Source organism: Odocoileus virginianus, chromosome 8 (genome assembly GCF_023699985.2).
Source record: "Odocoileus virginianus isolate 20LAN1187 ecotype Illinois chromosome 8, Ovbor_1.2, whole genome shotgun sequence".
Classification (NCBI taxonomy): domain Eukaryota; kingdom Metazoa; phylum Chordata; class Mammalia; order Artiodactyla; family Cervidae; genus Odocoileus; species Odocoileus virginianus.
In genome coordinates, this window is record NC_069681.1 from 64,142,278 (window position 1) to 64,161,921 (window position 19,644).

Below are 19,644 nucleotides of genomic sequence, written 5' to 3' on the forward strand. Positions count from 1 at the left end.
GTACTTTGTAATTTTACTTTGAAAGTATGAAAGTGTTAGTTGCTCAATAATATCTGATTCTTTTTACCCTAGGGACTGTAGCCCACCATAGCCCACCAGGCTCCTCTGTCCATGGAATTATCCAGGCAAGCATATTGTGTGGGTAGCCATTCCCTTCTCCAGGGGATCATCCTGACCCAGGGATTGAACCCAGATATCCTGCATTGCTGGCAGATTCTTTTCCATTCTGAGCCAGGAAATAAGCCCCATTGGTTGCCATGTGCACGCATGCAAGTGTGCTCAGTTGCTTCAGTCACGTCTGATTCTGCAACCCTATGGACTATAGCCCACCAGGCTCTTCTGTCAATGGGATTCTCCAGGCAAGAACACTGGAATGAGTTGTCATGCCCTCCTCCAAGATATCTTCCTGGCCCAGGGATTGAATCCAAGTCTCCTGGGTCTCCTGCATTGCAAGTAGATTCTTTACCACTGAGTCGAAGGGGAAGCCCATTGGTTGCCATACTACCAAGCCATCCTCTGACATCATCTGGATGTTCCATAATTCAACTCAATTCTGGTACTATCTGAAGATGTCCTCAGATTCTACAGGTTAAGGAGTCAGTCCCATAAAAAGGCTCTCCCCAGTTCTCAACACATGCACACTCTTCAGATCCCAGGCACAAGTTCAGGTTATCACTTGTACTTCTGACTATCTACTGCATTGGTGATTTCAAGGAATTGCCTCCTTGAGTTTGATTAATTTGCTAGAGCAACTCACAGAACTCTGAGAAACATTTTATGTACTAGATTAATGGTTTATTATAAAAGGTTATAACTCAGGAAAAGCCTGATGGAAGAAAGGCAGAGGGCAAGGTATGAGGAAAGGGTTTTGGGCTTCCACATCTTCTCTCAGCATACCTATATCCCCAGAAGCTCACTGAACCTCATCCTTTTTGATTTGATGGAGGCTTCATTGCATAGACTAATTACAGTATTATTCATTGAAAATTGATTTAATCTCCATTCCCTTTGGAGGTCCAAGGGGTGGGACTGAAATTTCCACCTCTCTTATCACTGATTGGTTCTTCTGGGAACTAGTTCACATTCTTCAGTGGTTCCAAGAGCCACATTATCAACAGAAAAAAAGGCTTTGTTGTAGCTCAAAGGAAATTCCAAGGTTTTTGTACAAGAGATGTGATGAATAATATATACTTATCATTGTAAATTACCATATCACAAATAGTTTAAATATTATCTGAGAATGGTTTGCCTTGGAAACAAACAGAGGTCATTCTGTCATTTTTGAGATTGCATACAAGTACTGCATTTTGGACTCTTTTGTTGACTATGATGGCTACTACATTTCTTCTAAGGGATTCTTGCTCACAGTAGTAGATATAATGGTCATCTGAGTTAAATTCACCCATTTCAGTCCATTTTAGTTCACTGATTCCTAAAATGTCAATGTTCACTCTTGCCATCTCCTGTTTGACCACTTCCAATTTGCCTTAATTCATGGGCCTAACATTCCAGATTCCTATACAATATGGCTCTTTACAGCATCAGACATAACTTCCATCACCAGTCACATTCACAACTGGGTGTTGTTTTTGCTTTGGCTCTGTCTCTTCATTATTTCTGGAGTTATTTCTCCACTGATCTCCAGTAACATATTGGGCACTTACAGACCTGGGGAGTTCATCTTTCAGTGTTCTATCCTTTTGCCTTTTCATACTGCTCATGAGGTTCTCAAGGCAGGAATACTGAAGTGTTTTACCATTGCCTTCTCCAGTGGGCCACATTTTGTCAGAATCTCCATGACCCATCTATCTTGGTGGCCCTACACAGCATGGCTCATAGTTTCATTGAGTGAGACAATGCTGTGGTCCATGTGATCAGACTGGTTAGTTTTCTGTGATTGTGATTTTCAGTCTCTCTGCCCTCTGGTGGAAAAGGATAAGAGGTTTGTGGAAGCTCCCTGATGGGAGAGACTGAGCGGGAAACTGGGTCTTGTTCTGATGGGTTGGGACATACTCATTAAATCTTTAAACCAGTGTTTTGTTGATGGGTGGAACTGTGTTCCCTCCCTGTTATTTACCTCGGACCAGGTAATAAAAATACCTGGTGGAGGTATTTCATTACCTGGTGGAGGTAATGAAAATAATGATGACCTCCTTCAAAAGGTCTCATGCAAACACAGCTAAACTCAGTGCCCCCAACCCTGCAGCACGCCGCTGCCAACCTATGCCTCTGCCAGAAACTCCTGGACACACATGGGCAAATCTGGGTCAGTTACTTGTGGGGTCACTGCTTTTTCCTCCTGGGTCCTGGGATGTACACTCTTCTGTTTGTGCCCTCCAAGAGTCTATTTCCCCAGTCCTATGTAAGTTCTGGCAGCTCCTCCTCCAAGAGGGCTTATGCCATACCCAAATCTGCTGCACCCAGCCCAAGTCTGATGCACCCAGAGCCCCTGCTCCTGCAACAGTCCACTGGTGACACAAACCTCCATAGGAGACACTCAAAAACAGTTCTGTCTCAGCCTCTGTGAGGTCTCTAGGTCTTAGGTGCAGACAAGGTTTATTTGAGCCCTCTGAGCATCTCTGGTGGGTGTGGGGTTTGACTCTAAATGCAATTTTGCCCCTCCTACCATCTTTCTGGTGCTTCCCCTTTGCCCTTGGACATGGAGTATCTCCTCAAAGTCACCCCAGCACGGTGCAGCCACTGCTCCAGTGCCTACTGTCTTGATGAGGCTTCTCTGCTCTTGGACATGGAGTATCACCTCACAGTCATTCCAGCACCATGCAGCTGCTGCTATAATCTTTGCAGCCAAAGATAGAGAAACTCTATAGAGTCAGCCAAAACAAGACCGGGAGCTTACTGTGGCTCAGATCATGAACTCCTTATTGCCAAATTCAGACTTAAATTGAAGAAAGTGGGGAAAACCACTAGACCATTAGGTATGAACTAAATGAAATCCCTTACGATTATAGAATGAACATCACTAATAGATTCAAAGGATTAGATCTGATAGACAGAGTACCTGAAGAACCATGGAAGGAGGTTTGTGACTCTGCGCAGGAGGTAGGGATCAAGACCATCCCCAAGAAAAAGAAATGCAAAAAAGTAAAATGGTTGTCTAAGGAGGGCTTACAAATAGCTGTGAAAAGAAGAGAAGTGATAGGCAAAGTAGAAAAGGAAAGATATACCATTTGAGTGCAGAGTTCCAAAGTATAGCAAAGAGAGATAGGAGAGTCTACCCCAGTGATCAATGCAAAGAAATAGAGGAAAACAATAGAATGGGAAAGACTAGAGATCTCTTCAAGAAAACTAGAGATACCAAGGGAGCACTTCATGAAAAGATGGGCACAATAAAGCACAGAAATGTTATGGACCTAAGAGAAGCAGAAGATATTAAGAAGAGGTGGTAAAATACACAGAAGAACTATACAAAAAATATCTTAATGACCCAGATTATCACAAAGGCGTGATCACTCACCTACAACCAGACATCCTGGAGTGTGAATTCAGGTGGGCCTTAGGAAGCATCACTACACACAAGGCTAGTGGAGATGATGGAATTCCAGTTTAACTATTTTAAATCCTAAAATATAATACTGTGAAAGTGCTGCACTCAATATGCCAGCAAACATGGAAAACTCAGCAGTGGTTACAGGACTGGAAAAATCAGTTTTCATTACAATTTCTAAGAAAGGCAGTGCCAAAGGATGCTCAAACTACACATATTGCATCTAATCTCACACGTTAGTAAAGTAATGCTCAAAATTCTCCAAGCCAGGCTTCAACAGAATGTGAACCATGAACTTCCAGATGTTCAAGCCGAATTTTAGAAAAGGCAGAGGAACTAGAACTCAAATTGCTAACATCTGTTGGATCACTGAAGAAGCAAGAGGGTTCCAGAAAAAAATATCTACTTCTGCTTTATTGACTATGTGAAAGCCTATGACTGTGTGCATCACAACAAACTGAAAAATTCTTCAAGAGATGGGAATACCAGACCACCTTACCTGCCTCTTGAGAAATCTGTATGCAGGTCAGGAAACAATAGTTAGAACTGGACATGGAACAAAGACTGGTTCCAAATAGGGAAAGAAATACATCAAGGTTGTATATTGTCACCCTGCTTGTTTAACTTACATGCAGAGAACATCATGAGAAATGCTGGGCTGGATGAAGAAAGCTGGAATCAAGATTGCCAGGAGAAATATAAATAACCTCAAATATGCAGAGGACAGAACCCTTATGGCAGAAAGTGAAAAAATATCTAAAGAGCCTCTTGATGAAAGTGAAAGAGGAGAGTGAAAAATTTGGCTTAAAACTCCACATTCATAAAGCTAAGATCATGGCATTTTGTCCCATCATTTCATGGCAAATAGATGGGGAAACAGTAGAAACAGTGACAGACTTTATTTTTTGGGCTCCAAAATCACTGCACATGGTGACTGCAGCCATGAAATTAAAAGACACTTGTTCCTTGGAAGAAATGTTATGACAAACTTAGAAAGCATATTAAAAAGCAGATAAATTACTTCACCAGAAAATATCTGTCTAGTCAAAGCTACAGTTTTTCCAATAGTCATGCATGGAAGTGAGAGTTGGACTATAAAGAAAGACGAGGGCCAAAGAAGTAATGCTTTTGAACTGTGGTGTTGGAGAAGACTCTTGAGAGTCCTTTGGACTGCAAGGAGATCTAACCAGTCAATCCTAAAGGAAATAAACCCTTAATATTGACTGGAAGTAGTGATGCTCAAGGTGAAGCTCCAGTACTCTGGCCACCTGATGTGAAGAACTAAAAAGAATTCATTTGAATCAGTTCTAATGAGATGGATGAAACTGGAGCCCATTATACAGAGTGAAGTAAGCCAGAAAGATAAAGAACATTACAGCATACGAACACATATATATGGAATTTAGAAAGATGGTAATGATAACCCTATATGCAAAACAGAAAAAGAGACACAGATGTACAGAACAGACTTTTGGACTCTGTGGGAGAAGGCGAGGGTGGGATGTTTCAAGAGAACAGCATCAAAACATGTATATTATCTATAGTGAAACAGACCACCAGCCCAGGTTGGATGCATGAGACAAGTGCTCGGGCCTGGTGCACTGGGATGACCCAGAGGGATTGGGTAGAGAGGGAGGTGGGAGGGGGGATCGGGATGGGGAATACATATAAATCCATGGCTGATTCATGTCAATGTATGACAAGACCCACTGCAGTATTGTAAAGTGATTAGCCTCCAACTAATAAAAATAAATGGAAAAAAAGTGCACAAAAACAAAACTTCAATATTATATTTTAAAAAATTAAAAAATAAATAAAAAAATAAAATACCCTGATACTGGGAAAGATTGAAGGAGGGAGGAGAAGGGGATGACAGAGGATGAGATGGTTGGATGGCATCACCGACTCAATGAACATGAGTTTGAGTAAACTCTGGGAGTTGTTGATGAACAGGGAGGCCTGGCATGCTGCAGTCCATGGGGTTACAAAGAGTCAGACATGACTGAGCGACTGAACTGAACTGAACTATCTGAAAAAGGATTTCTAATATATACGATTATAATTGTGATTTTTCTTCCTATTCCCTCTCAAGGTGTTTTGTTTGTTTGTTTGTCTGTTTTTGCTTCATGCATTTTTAAGCTCAGTTTTTAGGTGTATATACCAACTTAGAATTATATTTTCTTGATGATCTTGTTTATCCCTGTTTATATATATGAATATTTCTTGTTCTAAAATGAATTTGCCTGAAATTAAAACATTTATCCCAGCACTCTTTTGGTTACTATTTATCTATCCTTCTATTTTAAAACTATTATATTTTATATTTTAAATATTTTACTTTTAATAATAAACACACAGTTTAAATGATAGTTTATATTTTAAATACATTTTTAAAAGACAGTAGTATTTTTTTAAAATCATTTGCTTTTGTCTGAGCTTATTGAAATCTACAGTGCCTGTTGATGTCATTGGGTTAAATGGTATCCTTTTGTTGGCTACTTTATATTCACTTCACTTGTTGTTTTTACCTCTTTGTCATCTCTCAATTTAATTAACCAAATATTATGATACTGTTTAAACTGTTATTTTGACTTATTATTTAGACTTTATTTTAGAGTCATTTATTTATTTTAATTTGACGATAAGTGCTTTACAAAATTGTGATTTTTTTGCCACACATCAACATGAATCAGTCATAGGTATACATGTGTCTTCCCCATCCTGAAGCCTCCTCCCACCTCCTTCCCCATCCTATCCCTCTAGGTTGTCCCAGAGCACCGACTTTGGATGCCCTGCTTCATGTATCAAGCTCACATTGATCATCTATTTTACAAATGGTAATGAATAGGCTTCTATGCTATTCTCTCAGATCATCCCACTCTTTCTCCTACTGAGTCCAAAAACCTGTTCTTTATGTCAGCATCTACTTTACTACCCTGCATGTAGGATCATTGGTACCATCTTTCTAAATTCCACATATATGTGTTACTATACAGTGTTTGTCTTTCTCTTTCTGACTTACTTCACTCTGTATAAAAGGCTCCAGGTTCATCCACCTCATTAGAACTGACTTGAGCGCATTCCTTTTTATAGCTGAGTAATATTCCTTTGTGCATATGTACCACAACTTCCTTATCCATTCCTCTGCCGATGAACATACAGGTTGTTTCCAAGTCTTAACTGTTGTAAATAGTGCCACAATAAACACTGGGGTACGTTTTTCTCTTTCAGTTTTGGTTTCCTTGGGTTATATGGCCAGCAGTGGGATTGCTGGGTGGTATGGCAGTTCTGTTTCCAGTTTTTTAAGGGATCTCCATTCTGTTCTCCATAGTGATTGTACCAGTTTGCATTCCCACCAACACTGTAAGAAGATTCCCTTTTCTCCACACCCTCTCCAGTCTTTATTGTTTGTAGATTTTTTGATGATGGCTATTCTGACCAGTATGAGATGATACCTCATTGTGGTTTTGATTTCCACTTCTTTAATAATGAGTGATGTTGAGCATCTTTTCATGTGTTTATTAGTCATCTGTATGTCTTCTTTGGATAAATGTCTGTTTAAGTCTTTTGCCCACTTTTTGGTTGGGTTGTTCATTTTTCTGGTATTGAGCTGCTTGTATATTTTGGAGATTGATTCTTTTTCAGTTGTTTCATTTGTGATTGTTTTCTCCCAGTTTGAGGGCTGTGTTTTCACCTTGCTTAGTTTCCTTTATTGTGCAAAAGCTTTTAAGTTTAATTAGGTCCCATTTATTTATTTTTGGTTTTATTCCTATTATTCTGGGAGATGTGTCATATAAGATCTTGCTGTGATTTACGTCAGAGTGTGCTCTGACTATGTTTTCCTCTAAGAGATTTTATAGTTTCTGGTCTTATATTTAGGTCTTTAATTAATTTTGAGGGTTTTTTTTTTTTTTTTTTTTTTTGTATATAGTGTTAGAAAGTATTCTAATTTCATTCTTTTACATTCTGGCAACTTTCCCAGCACCACTTGTTGAAGAGATTACCTTTCATCCATTGTATATTTTTGCCTCCTTTGTCAAAGATAAGGTGTCCATAGGTGCATGGATTTGTCTCTGGTCTTTCTATTTTGTTCCATTGATCTATATATTCTATTTTGTGCGAGTACCATACTGTCTTGATGACTGTAGCTTTCTAGTATGGTCTGAAGTCAGGAAGTTTGATTTCTTCAATTCCATTCTTCTTTCTCAAAATTGCTTCGGCTATTTGGGGTCTTTCATTTTTCCATACAAATTGTGGAATTACTTGTTCTAGTTCTGTAAAAAATATCATTGGTAGTTTGATAGAGATTGCATTGAATCTATAGATTGCCTTGGGTAGTCTACTCATTTTCATTATATTGATTCTTCCAGTCCAAGAACATGATATATTTCTCCATCTATTTTTGACATCTTTCATCCATGTTTTATAGTTTTCCGTATATGTCTTTTGTTTCTTTAGGTAAATTTATTACTAAGTATTTTATTCTTTTTGTTTCAATGGTGGATGAGATTGTTTCCTTAATATCTCATTCTGGTTTTTCATTGTTAGTTTATAGGAATACAAAGGATTTCTGTGGATTAATTTTATATCCTGAAATTTTACTATGTTCATTAATTAGCTCTAGTAACTTTCTGGTGGCATCCTTAGGGTTTTCTATGTAGAGGATCATGTAATCTGCAAACAGTGAGAGTTTTAATTCTTCTTTTCAAATCTGGAGTGTTTTTAATTCTTTCTCCTCTCTGATTGCTGTGGCTACGACTTCCAAAACTATGTTGAATAGTGTGGTGAGGGTGGGCACATTTGTCTTATTCTTGATTTTAAAGAAAACGGTTTCAATTTTTTGCCATTGAGGATAATGTTTGCTATGAGTTTGTCATATATGGCTCTTTTTGGTGATCACCTTTGGGTCTACAATGTGCACTGTAAATAGCACAAATCTTCTTTCCAATAATATTATAGCATTCCACATATGGTGTCAGGTCTTACACAGTTTCAGTTCTTCAATTTACCTGTTCTGATGTTGTCATTCATGACCCTTTCACATATAGTGTCTTTTTAGAACTCTTTGTGAGCAATTAAATATACAGGAAATAATGTAGGTTATATTTATTGATTGAATTTATTTCAGCTCATCCACATTTTTGCTATGTCATAATCCTTCTTCTGAAAGAGTAAGTTTGATTTCTTATTTTGTTTGCCTGAGAAAATTTATTCACCTTTTAAATTTTTTTAGACAATTTTAGATTCATAAAAATTCTTCAAAAATAATACAGTTTTCTTATATCTTTCACTCAGATTCTCTTACTGTCACATCTTATGTGAACCTGGTATATATGTCACAAGTAATAAACCAACACTGGTAAATTGTTATCAACTGAACCCAGAGTTGAGATTCAGATTCCATTAATTTTTCTATTCATGTCTTTTTTATTTTTTCTACCCCAATATTCAATGTGAGATGACACAGTACCTTTAGACATCATGAGTATCTTTTTCAGTCTAAAATTATTTCTTAGCCTTTTCTTATCTCTCATGAAATTTATAGTTTACAGGAATACAGGACAAAATTTTTAAGCTGACCTTCAATTGGGTTTATCTGCTTTATTTATTTTTTTTTCGTATAAAGAAACTGGGAATAACGGTTTTGAGAAAAAAATATTACAAAGGTGAAATGCTATGCTCATCACATGATATCTGAATCACATGCAATAAATATGCACATTAGAATACATTATTTGGGCAAGAAAATTGTTGCCAATTTTCTTTTATACAGTAAAATTATTTTTCCATTTAACATACTTGAGTGAAATACATCACTGAGTCCATTACACATGGGATACTAAACTCCACCTCCTGTAATGGGAACATATATATGATTTGAATTATTCTGTGAGATATGTTTATTTCTCACATGTTTATTTATTTAATTGTTTACTTATATTGGTATCTGTACATGCTCAGTTGTGTGTTCTCACTTAGTTGTGTCTAATTTTTTGAGAGCCCTTCAACTGTAGCCTGCCAGTCCTCTCTGTTCATGGCAAGAAATGTTCCAGGCAAGAATACTAGAGTGGATTGTCATTTCCTACTTCAGGGGATCTTCCAGACCCAGGGATTGAACCCACATCTTTTGCATCTCCTGCATTGGCAAGCAAATCTTTTATCACAGTTCCATCTGGGAAGCCTTATGTCAGTAAGGACTCATATTATTTATTTGATTATTTGGAGTATAATCTGTTTAATTTTTAATAGTATTGTTCAAATTGAATGAACCTTGGCCATTGATAGTTCCTTCAGTTGACAGTGTTTTGCTATGGAGAACATATTCATTCAATATCTTTTATTAAACTTCCTCCATGTTGACACACTTGAGAGAATCAATTAAAATCAATTTCTTTATGATTTCAAGCTGAGAGTATGTATATAAATAATATATGTGCAAATGTTATTTTTAGTGACATACTTTAAACTCTCTTAAAATTCTAATCATTATAATTTTTCAGGGTCCACTAGGGCAGGCGGAATTAGTAGGTCCTAAGTAGATTCCTTAGGCACTCATAATTTCATCATGCTTAAAGGGAGGGAGGAATGATTGTCTTTTATTGGGACTTGCAATATCCTTCAGATCTCTTTCCATTTATCTTAATAGTGCCCGTGTTCTTCCCTCAACTCTCCTTTCATGGAGCAGAAGTCAGATGAAAAACAAAGATGTCAATTAGATTACTTAGGCTAGTTGTATCTTTGGGGAAATAAAACAGTATTTCCCTTTGGCTCTTATAAGTAATTCTTTTTCACTGTAAAATGCTCCAGAAGGTATCTAGAACCAGAGAAAATAAAACAAAGAGGCAGTTTGTCTTGCTTTAGTTTTTTTCATTCAACTCATTCTGTCATCTATGAGATAAAATTAAGTACCAATGTCATGGAAACTACTTAACTGTTCACATTGATCTGAGACAAAATTAACAACGTGTAGTGTAAAAATTATCTGATGGCTACATAATTACAATGGTTGCTAAAGTATAGAATATGCTATATACTCAATACTATTGGCTTTATATAAATTGTTATTTTATCTTCATAATAAAGCTTTTAAAATGGATATTGGCATATAAATCATGGGATTCCTAGGTGAGGCTAGTGGTTAAGAGTCCAGCTGCCAATGCAAGAGACACCAGTTAGACCTCTGGGTCAGGAAGATCCTTTGAAGGAGGGCAGGGAAACCCACTCTAATATTCTTGTCTGTAGAATCCCATGGACAGAGGAGCCTGGTGGGCTACAGTCCATGGGGTCACAAAGAGTCAGATATGACTGAAGCAACTTAGCATACAAATCATAGAAAAGAGTAAAATTAGCCTTGACAGTATTAAATAACTTGGCAAGGCTTACACAGATAAATTTTTAACCTGAAGTTCAAATCTACAAAACTTGGTAAGGAAACATGTGTTATTTCATATAATTTTTATCTGTACCTGTATTTATGCCAAAATCAGTCAACATCTATGTACCCATAAGCATGCATGTATGACATGCCAAGTCATAAGATTAAAAGTATCTATTGTAATAATGTCCTTCTTTATGCTATTGCATAAGTTGATTATCTTGTTTGGAATATAAGATTCTAATATATTTTTTAGAAGAAATAATAATACAGTAAAATAAAGTTTTTGTAATTTCATACTTACCATAAAATAATATGACATTGCTCTTGAATGGGAAATAAGGTTCAGTCTCCTCATTTTGAGGATGATATATTTTGACACCAATATATTTAAATTACTTGTTTAGGTTCAAATGTTTAATGATACATAGCTGCTAGTTTTCTAGTTTCAAATTAATATTAGGCCATTTTATCTATTTTCTTTTACATTAAAATAAACTATGATTTATTATAAGTTTTACTGGGAATTTTAAATTACAGATGGACCAGTTATACCTAAGTTCACAATTGAGTGCACACCTTATACAGCAATGGAATAAAAGACAAATAATATTACTATAAGGAGAATACTTAACTCCAGACTAAATAGTCATAAAGAATCATTTATCAGTAATAAAGGCACAATACCAAAATAGAACAGAGCTATGAACTAAGATATAGGTAAATAAGCAGACCCTTATATTAATATTTATGTGTGTACATTATCCTAGATAGCTTCCAAATAAAGGATGAGTATGTTCTTATAAACTTAGTAAAGGATAAAAGTGATAAAACCATTAATAAGAATAGGACAGGATAATTTATGTTATTTTACATTTTTAATAACATTAATTAAAACATGTTTTGTAGGTAGTGAAAAGTTTTAGAATTAAATAGATGTCAATTTATTTTTATTTTTATTTAAACATGAACATCTGCTTACATTCACTTGAAATCAATTTTCTCAAGCTGCTAAGAGAATGGAAATTGATGTAGAATTGAATTATAAAGAAAATGTCTAAATAAAACAGTTGTGGTACAATAAGGAAGGTATTCTCAGTCAATAAAATACTCCCTGATAATCTCAGTTACATGGACAAATTAAATTAACTCTTCCACGACTTTAGGGAACCAAGAACTAATTAATACGTTAATCATTAACTGACTTTTAGATGGTTTTTAAACTTTTATAATATGCTTGATTTTAGCAAACACATTCATCTAAGAACAGCATCAACCAACTTAATAAAGTATGCTAGGTCGCTTCAGTCGTGTCCGACTCTGTGTGACACTATAGACGGCAGCCCACCAGGCCTCTTCTGTCCCTGGGATTCTCCAGGCAAGAATACTGGTGTGAGGTGTGAATTCCTTCTCCAGGGGATCTTTCTGACTTAGAGATCAAACCTGCATCTCTTAGGTCTCCTACATTGGCAGGCAGGTTCTTTACCAGGGGGTCTCTATAGAAACAGAGAAAAATAAATTTTAAAATATTTACTTATATTTAAGTAAATGCTACTTTGTGTCTTACTTAGAAATGTATCCGTTCTGGGTTCAGTTTAAGATCAGAATAATGCACATATGTGAAGGAGAAAAAATTGATAACATGGCTTCCTTTAAGGAATTACATTCCTAAAAAGTAATGAAGTCATTGTGAAAGATGTACAAAGGGCAAAAATGATAACAAAATATTTTAGTAATTCCTCTTTTGGGCATCTGCTTTCACTGTAGATTTTTTATTTCTTGGATTCAAGAACCAAAACAAACAAATGCTTGCTGATTATTATTATTGTTTGCAAAGCTATCATTGAATTTGTATCTGATGAAATCTATTTTTATATATAATTTAAAGTATTGGCTTATTATTAATTCAAAAATACTGTATTCAATTCAAGGAAACATCAAGATAGATTTGTCTCTGACTTTTGCTACCCATTTGGAGGGATCTTTAGAAATTCATTAGAACTGCCTTAAAAATTATATTGTTTAGATCACTCGAAGACTATACTTGATTTTCTGTTTGATATTCAAGTTTCTAAAATTGTATGCCAAATTTTATCTTTATGGTCATATCATAGAGATTTGTCAATTTATTTTTGAAACTCTGAAATTTTTAATTTATATTACATATTACATATTTTTGATAACATATCTTATCATTTTGTAATAATTTTTGTTGGTCTAAAATATTTTTGCTTATATTTTATATTTATATAAAAATTTTGTTTTAGTGGATATATAGGTATGTACACACATGTTTCTTTTTTAACTAATTTATCTTAATTATAGGATAATTAAAATATTGTGGTGGTTTTTGCCTTACATTAATTTGAATCAACCATGGATGCACATGTGTTATATATTTCTTTTTTAAACTATATTATTGACGTATTATTGACATAATAGGGTATACTCAATATATACACTTGATGAGTTGGAAAATAAGTATATATCTGTGAAACCACTACTACAGTCTATGCCATAAGCATAGCTATTACCTCCAAAGCTGTCCTCCTGTCATCTTTATTCTTATTTTGTGTTAGAAACACAGAAAGAGATTACCATTCCATTTGAAAACTCACTTAATGCTGATGAGATCCTTAAAAATCAGATGGAAAAAATGATTTATTCTATGAAAGTCAATCAGCCTTGTTCTCTTTCAGCTATCTTTGCATATGCTCAAAAATCTCATGAACAAAGTAACTATGATGGCAAGGATAGAGGTATTTGCATTCACTCAGCTACACGAATTTTTCTCTCCAAGGCTACACTGACCTCAATATCCAAAAGCAGAGAACCACTGAAGGTCAAAAAGGCATACTTTTTCAGGGGAGCCATAGATGACTTTTGGTTTCAATGAAGAAGATAATTTAGATTGAATGTAAAATGTGTATACTTTGCCAAAAGACTCTGATAACCATGCCATCTGTTGATTTAGTGAAAGTTTTATTTATATGGTAATTAAAGAGGAGAGAGGCAAGGAACATATTCTACCTTACATATTCTACCTCAGAAGGAATGAACCAACCTTTCTGGAACTTTGTCATGGATTTCTGTTCTCCAGATCTGAGAGATGATAAATTGGCACTGTTTTAGCCACCCATTCAAGAGTACTGTGTTACAGGAGCCTTAGGAAGTGAATACAGTCAGCAAAAGCATAATGTTGTATACTACATTTTTTTTTTCTATTTTAATTTTCAGTAGAAGGAAATTTAGGAACACTGAGGGTCATTGTCTGTTGATACTAATCAGAATTGCTGCCTTTATAAGCCTCTGCCCATACTACAGGAGTTGGAATGTTCTCTTTCCTGAACATTTGCAGCTTAAATTCTGCCATTAAAAGACACTTGTGCAAAAATTTGGAAAATGAAATAGAAGCCAGTTCTATCCCTGTGGCAGTGGTGACTAAGCACATATGACTTTGACAGATGATAGATTGGAAGTTTGGCCAGTATATTGTGGACATCCTCTTTAAATCCCACAGCTGGAAGCTGCGGGCAGCACATCTCATCTCAGGGGCTCCTAGTGATATGTGCATCCTGATTTCTTGAACAGGATTTATGAATTCTTTGATCTTCTCACCTCAACATTTCTGGTATTATTTTAATTCCCTATATTATATCCCTGGCAGAATGAAATAAAAAAGCTGTCTGTTTCTAAATCAAATGCATGCCCCTTCAAACTTTACAATAAAATAGAATTTAGAAATAGAAATCTTCACATAATCCAAAAATAATGAAAAACTTTACTGAATGTTACTATAAAAACAAAATTATATGACCTTTAGGACAAAAGGCCAATTTTGTTCCCCAAAGACAAATGCTAATTGATATTCTGCTTATTCCAGCTTCACATTGTACTGTAAAAGCCTGCAAAATGATACATATCATAAAACATTAATGTGAGTATCTTGTCAACTGTGGGTTGATAGTTCAGAGAGCCCCATAGAGCTCACTGGCAGGCCTCTATGTCTCCAAAGTGATGCTGACTTATAAATGAGAAAAGTTAAAAGAGGTACCTTAGCTGGCTAGAAAATATTTACATGTTAGATTATTTTATGTGAAACAAACTGAGACTGCTGTCAAAGTGATTTTATCTTCTAGAAAATTATTCTACACTTTTCCATCACAAAACAGACAGTTATTATAGAAGTAAAGTGAATCTAGAGCATAGTTGTCATCAGATAATAACTACTCTTGGGAATTATAAATACTTGGTTAAGTTTAGTGTCTCTTACTGCCTTAGGGATGTGGTTATATTATGACAAACATAGCCCTCATCATTTCTTTTTTAAAAGGGATTATCAGTATAGTATACTAATACTACTAAATTTTATGTTTAAAATTTCCATATATGAGAATTCTAGCTATTCAAACAGTTTTTAATGTTTCCTAAGCCCTTTGGTCCTGCTATAATTGTTATGCATTTCATAGACTGAACAGCACAGGGACATTCCCTTAGCCTAAATTCTCATTCCTGGTTGCTGTGTGTTCCATTAACTGCATGATGATATGTCCAAATTTTGGGGGGAACAATGTTCAGGCTGAATCCTTAAATAGTATATATATATTCAAGGATTAAAAATAGCTGCTATTAAAAACTCATTTTCCGTATAATTCCAAATTGGTGATGCTAGAACATTCCTGAGTGAATCAAGATGCTCTTTGTCAGACCTTCATTAAATCCATATTCTCTCACAAGCAGGTATTCAATTGCCTTTAGGGTTTTGCATTATGCAAGATAAGTCCAGAAGTTTTCATATTTATAATCAAGTCTGATAGGCTGATTTATTTTAATCTTTGCCACAGAAAGTCCTGTATGAATAGTATGCTTAGTGATATAAAAATAATTAGGTTGCTAATTCAGAAAACATGATGATCAAGTAAGCACAGTGCATGCTTTATCTTCAAATAACTGCAGTTATAAAACCTAAACAGAGCACATGGGAGAGCTAAGTAAGGACTCTGAAAAAGTAGAAAGCAGGAGATAGATTGACAAGATCAGAAATTGAAATATCACTGGTAGCAGTGAGTTTCCTATTCCCCCCCCCCCCCCCCGTTATTTCTCAATCTGGTCTCAAAGCAATCTAAAAACTAGAATTGGGCACCAGTACTGCAAGACAGAGAGCCAGGAGAAGCTTCTAGTACAGATTTAATGCACAAGAAAGAATTCTTCGGGCAAGGACAGCAGAGTCTGCAGGACTTGTAGGGCCTGAAACTGCCTTAAGGGAGTTCTGTTCAATTCAAAAGGCTCTTCAATTCAAAAAGCTGTATTACCAAAAATTAGGGCAAGTCCCTTTGATGTTTTTCTTTCTCTGTTTTCCTGCCACTTATTAGGATGCAAGTGCAGTTAAGGAAAATTGCATGTTGGTGGAGGAAGGGAGTGAATAGAGTCCCAGTTTGGAGTCAAAGGACCTAAATGAGGCTCTGTCAATAGATCATACCAGGAAGAAAACAGGGAGGGAGGATCTATTGAAAGTTAACTCTAGGTTAACTTTAGGGTTAACATAAACTCTAGGGTACACCCCTCAGTGATGCATGTGTGGAATTAATCCCAAAATAGCATCAAATAGTTTCAAAGCTAAACAAAGAGATAGATCCTGCTCAGTTCCCCAAAACGGCTACTGTTTGGTACATATGTGGAGCAGGTCAGAATACCACTGCAAAGCCTTTGAAAACTGAACGAACATTAAATCCAAAACCCAAGGAAGGCTAGACAAAATGGGTCAGCTAAACTCAACCATGTTGGTACCTTCTATAACAAAAATAAGAACATTTTCAAAGAAATTAAATTAGGTGTGGGGCAAGTGTGAGACTTCAAGCAGATAAGAAGAGAGAGCCTTTGGAAATGGTGGAATTGTTCTGTGTCCTAATTATGATGATGTTTACATGAATAATACACTTGTGCAAAAATTCCTAAAGCTATCCTATAATAACTTCAATTTGACTGTATTGTAATTTTAAAAATAAAATTACATTAATAATTATAATTTTAAGTGATAGTATCAAATTATTATATAAATATCCCATTGTTCCATCACTAAGTCCTGTTCAACTCTTTGCAACTCCATGAACTGCAGCACAACAGGCTTCCCTGTCCTTCACTATCTCCCTTAGTCTGCTAAAATTCATGTTGATTGAATTGGTGATGCCATCCAACCATCTCATTCTCTGCAGTCCCCTTCTCCTTCTGTCTTCAGTCTTGCCCAGCCTCAGGGTCTTTTCCAATAAGTCAGCTCTTCGCATCGGGAGGTCAGAGTATCAGAGAGCTTCAGTTTCAGCATCAGTCCTTCCAGTGAATATTCAGGGTTGATTTTTTTTTTTTTTTTTTTTTTTTAAGGATTGACTGGTTTGATCTCCTTGCTGTCCAAGGGACTCTCAAGAATTTTCTCTATCACCACAATTCAAAAGCATCAATTCTTTGTCATTCAGCTTTCTTAATGGTCCAACTCTCATATCCATAGGTGATTGCTGGAAAAATCATAGCTTTGACAATACAGACCTTTGTCGGCAAAGTGATGTCTCTGCTATTTATATATTGTCTAGGTTTGTCATAGCTTTTCTTCCAAGGAGTTTTTCTTTCATAATTAATTTCTTTCAAGAAGGTTTTTTTTTGTTGTTGTTTTTTTGTTTTTTTTTTTTCCCAAGGAGCTTTTAGTTTCATGGCTGCAGTCACCATTCACAGTGATTTTGGAGCCCAAGAAAATAAAATCTGCAACTGCTTCTATTGTTTCCCCATCTATTGGCCATGAAATGATGGGATTAGATGCCATGATCTTTGGTTTTTGAATATTGAGTTTTAAGCCAGCTTTTTCACTCCCCTATTTCACATTCATCAAGAGGCTCTTTAGTTTCTTTTCACTTTCTGCCATTAGAGTGGTATCATCTGCATATTTTGAGGTTGCTGATATTTCTCCTGGAAATTTTGATTTCTGTTTGTGATTCATCAAGCCTGGCATTTTGCATGATCTACTTGGCACATAAGTTAAATAAGCAGGTAACAATATACTGCCTTGATGTATTCCTTTCCCAGTTTTGAACCAGTCCATTGTTCCATGTCCAGGAATTGAACTGGCATCTCTTGTATCTCCTGCACTGCAGGTGGATTCTTTACCACTGAGCCACCTGTCAATCCTAAAGGAAATCAGTCCTGAATATTCATTGGAAGGACTGATGTTGAAGCTGAAACTCCAATACTTTGGCCACCTGATGTGATTTTTCATTAGAAAAGACCCTGATGCTGGCAAAGATTGAAGGTGGGAGGAGAAGGGGACAAGAGAAGATAAGATGGTTGGATGACATCACTGACAGGATGGACATGAGTTTGAATAGGCTCTGGGAATTGGTGATGGACAGGGAAGCCTGGTGTGCTGCAGTTCATGGGGTCACAAAGAGTCGGATACAACTGAGGAAATGAAATGAACTGAACCATGGAATCCACATAAGTGTTCTAAAAGTTGTCAATTTCAAATTAATATTTCAGCTAGAGTTTGTTCTATTTTATTCACTTGAGCAGCTGATTATCTGTTTGACACTCTTGGAGTCATGGAACTGAGGTGTTCTACATTTATTTAAATAAAACATGAACCCTGAACTCTTAATCTATACTTACCATTTAAAATTTATTCCCTTTTTCTCTCATTCTGTAAACAGCAGTGCCAAATACCCACTTCCAAATTGCACAAAGAGTGACTGCATCTTGGCATGTAGATCATTCATCTCACAATGAATCAAAAGCCATATCTCCATAGTTCTAACTTCAGTACACATACATATGCACATGTGCACACACATACATGCACATATATACACATATTTAATTTCTAGTTCTTTTCCACTAATATTTTTTTTTGTCTTAATGACCTGTAGCTCTTGCTTAGTAATCTCTAACAGATTGTATATTTTTTTACCTCATCTCTCATTCTTTTTATATTTATTTTTTTAAGCAACAGACTGATGACTATTTTCATATTTTACCTGGATATTAGTACCATACCATTTGACATCTTTCAGTAAATTTGTATTGGATTTATAATAAAATGCAAAATAATTAAGGGCTATGAACCCTCATATGATCTGGCTTCTGCAAGCTTAATGGGTCTCGATTGGTGCAATTCTCTTGGTTACTACTTACTAGGCTTTCTCTTTAATTTCCTTCTTTCATTGTCCTGATTAAGGGAAGCTCTTGTTCTCTCTTTATTAACCTCGGAGCTCCTATCATGATGACCTCTTTGCCTATAGTACCTCCACTTCGTTCTTTGTCTTGACTATCTAAGAACTACTCATCAGCTATATCTCTGCCTTAACAGGATATTCTGGATTAGTAAACTATATTTTCCAGAGAATTGGAAGAAAGCACTCTGGAATAAAAGCAACTAATTATTTTCTTTCATGCTTATCAGTCACTCCCTTCAGAGCATTATATGTTGATACAGAATGATGTGAATTTCTATGTATTTCTAGTATTAGCGGCCAGTCAGTTCCAATAAAACAATAATCACAAACTCCATTTGACTAGAGTTCTAGCCTTCAATCAACTGCATATAATAAGCCTTTAATATTAATATCTGTTTACTTTTTATACTTTTATAAAATATTAGTATATGTTTCTTTGGGTAAGCCAGAAGTATAGCATATTTTGTAATTTACTTAATTTGTTGAATATAATTGATATTACAATAAATTAATGCACATTTTAAAATATGTTAAGGCTTTGAAAATAACAGAAC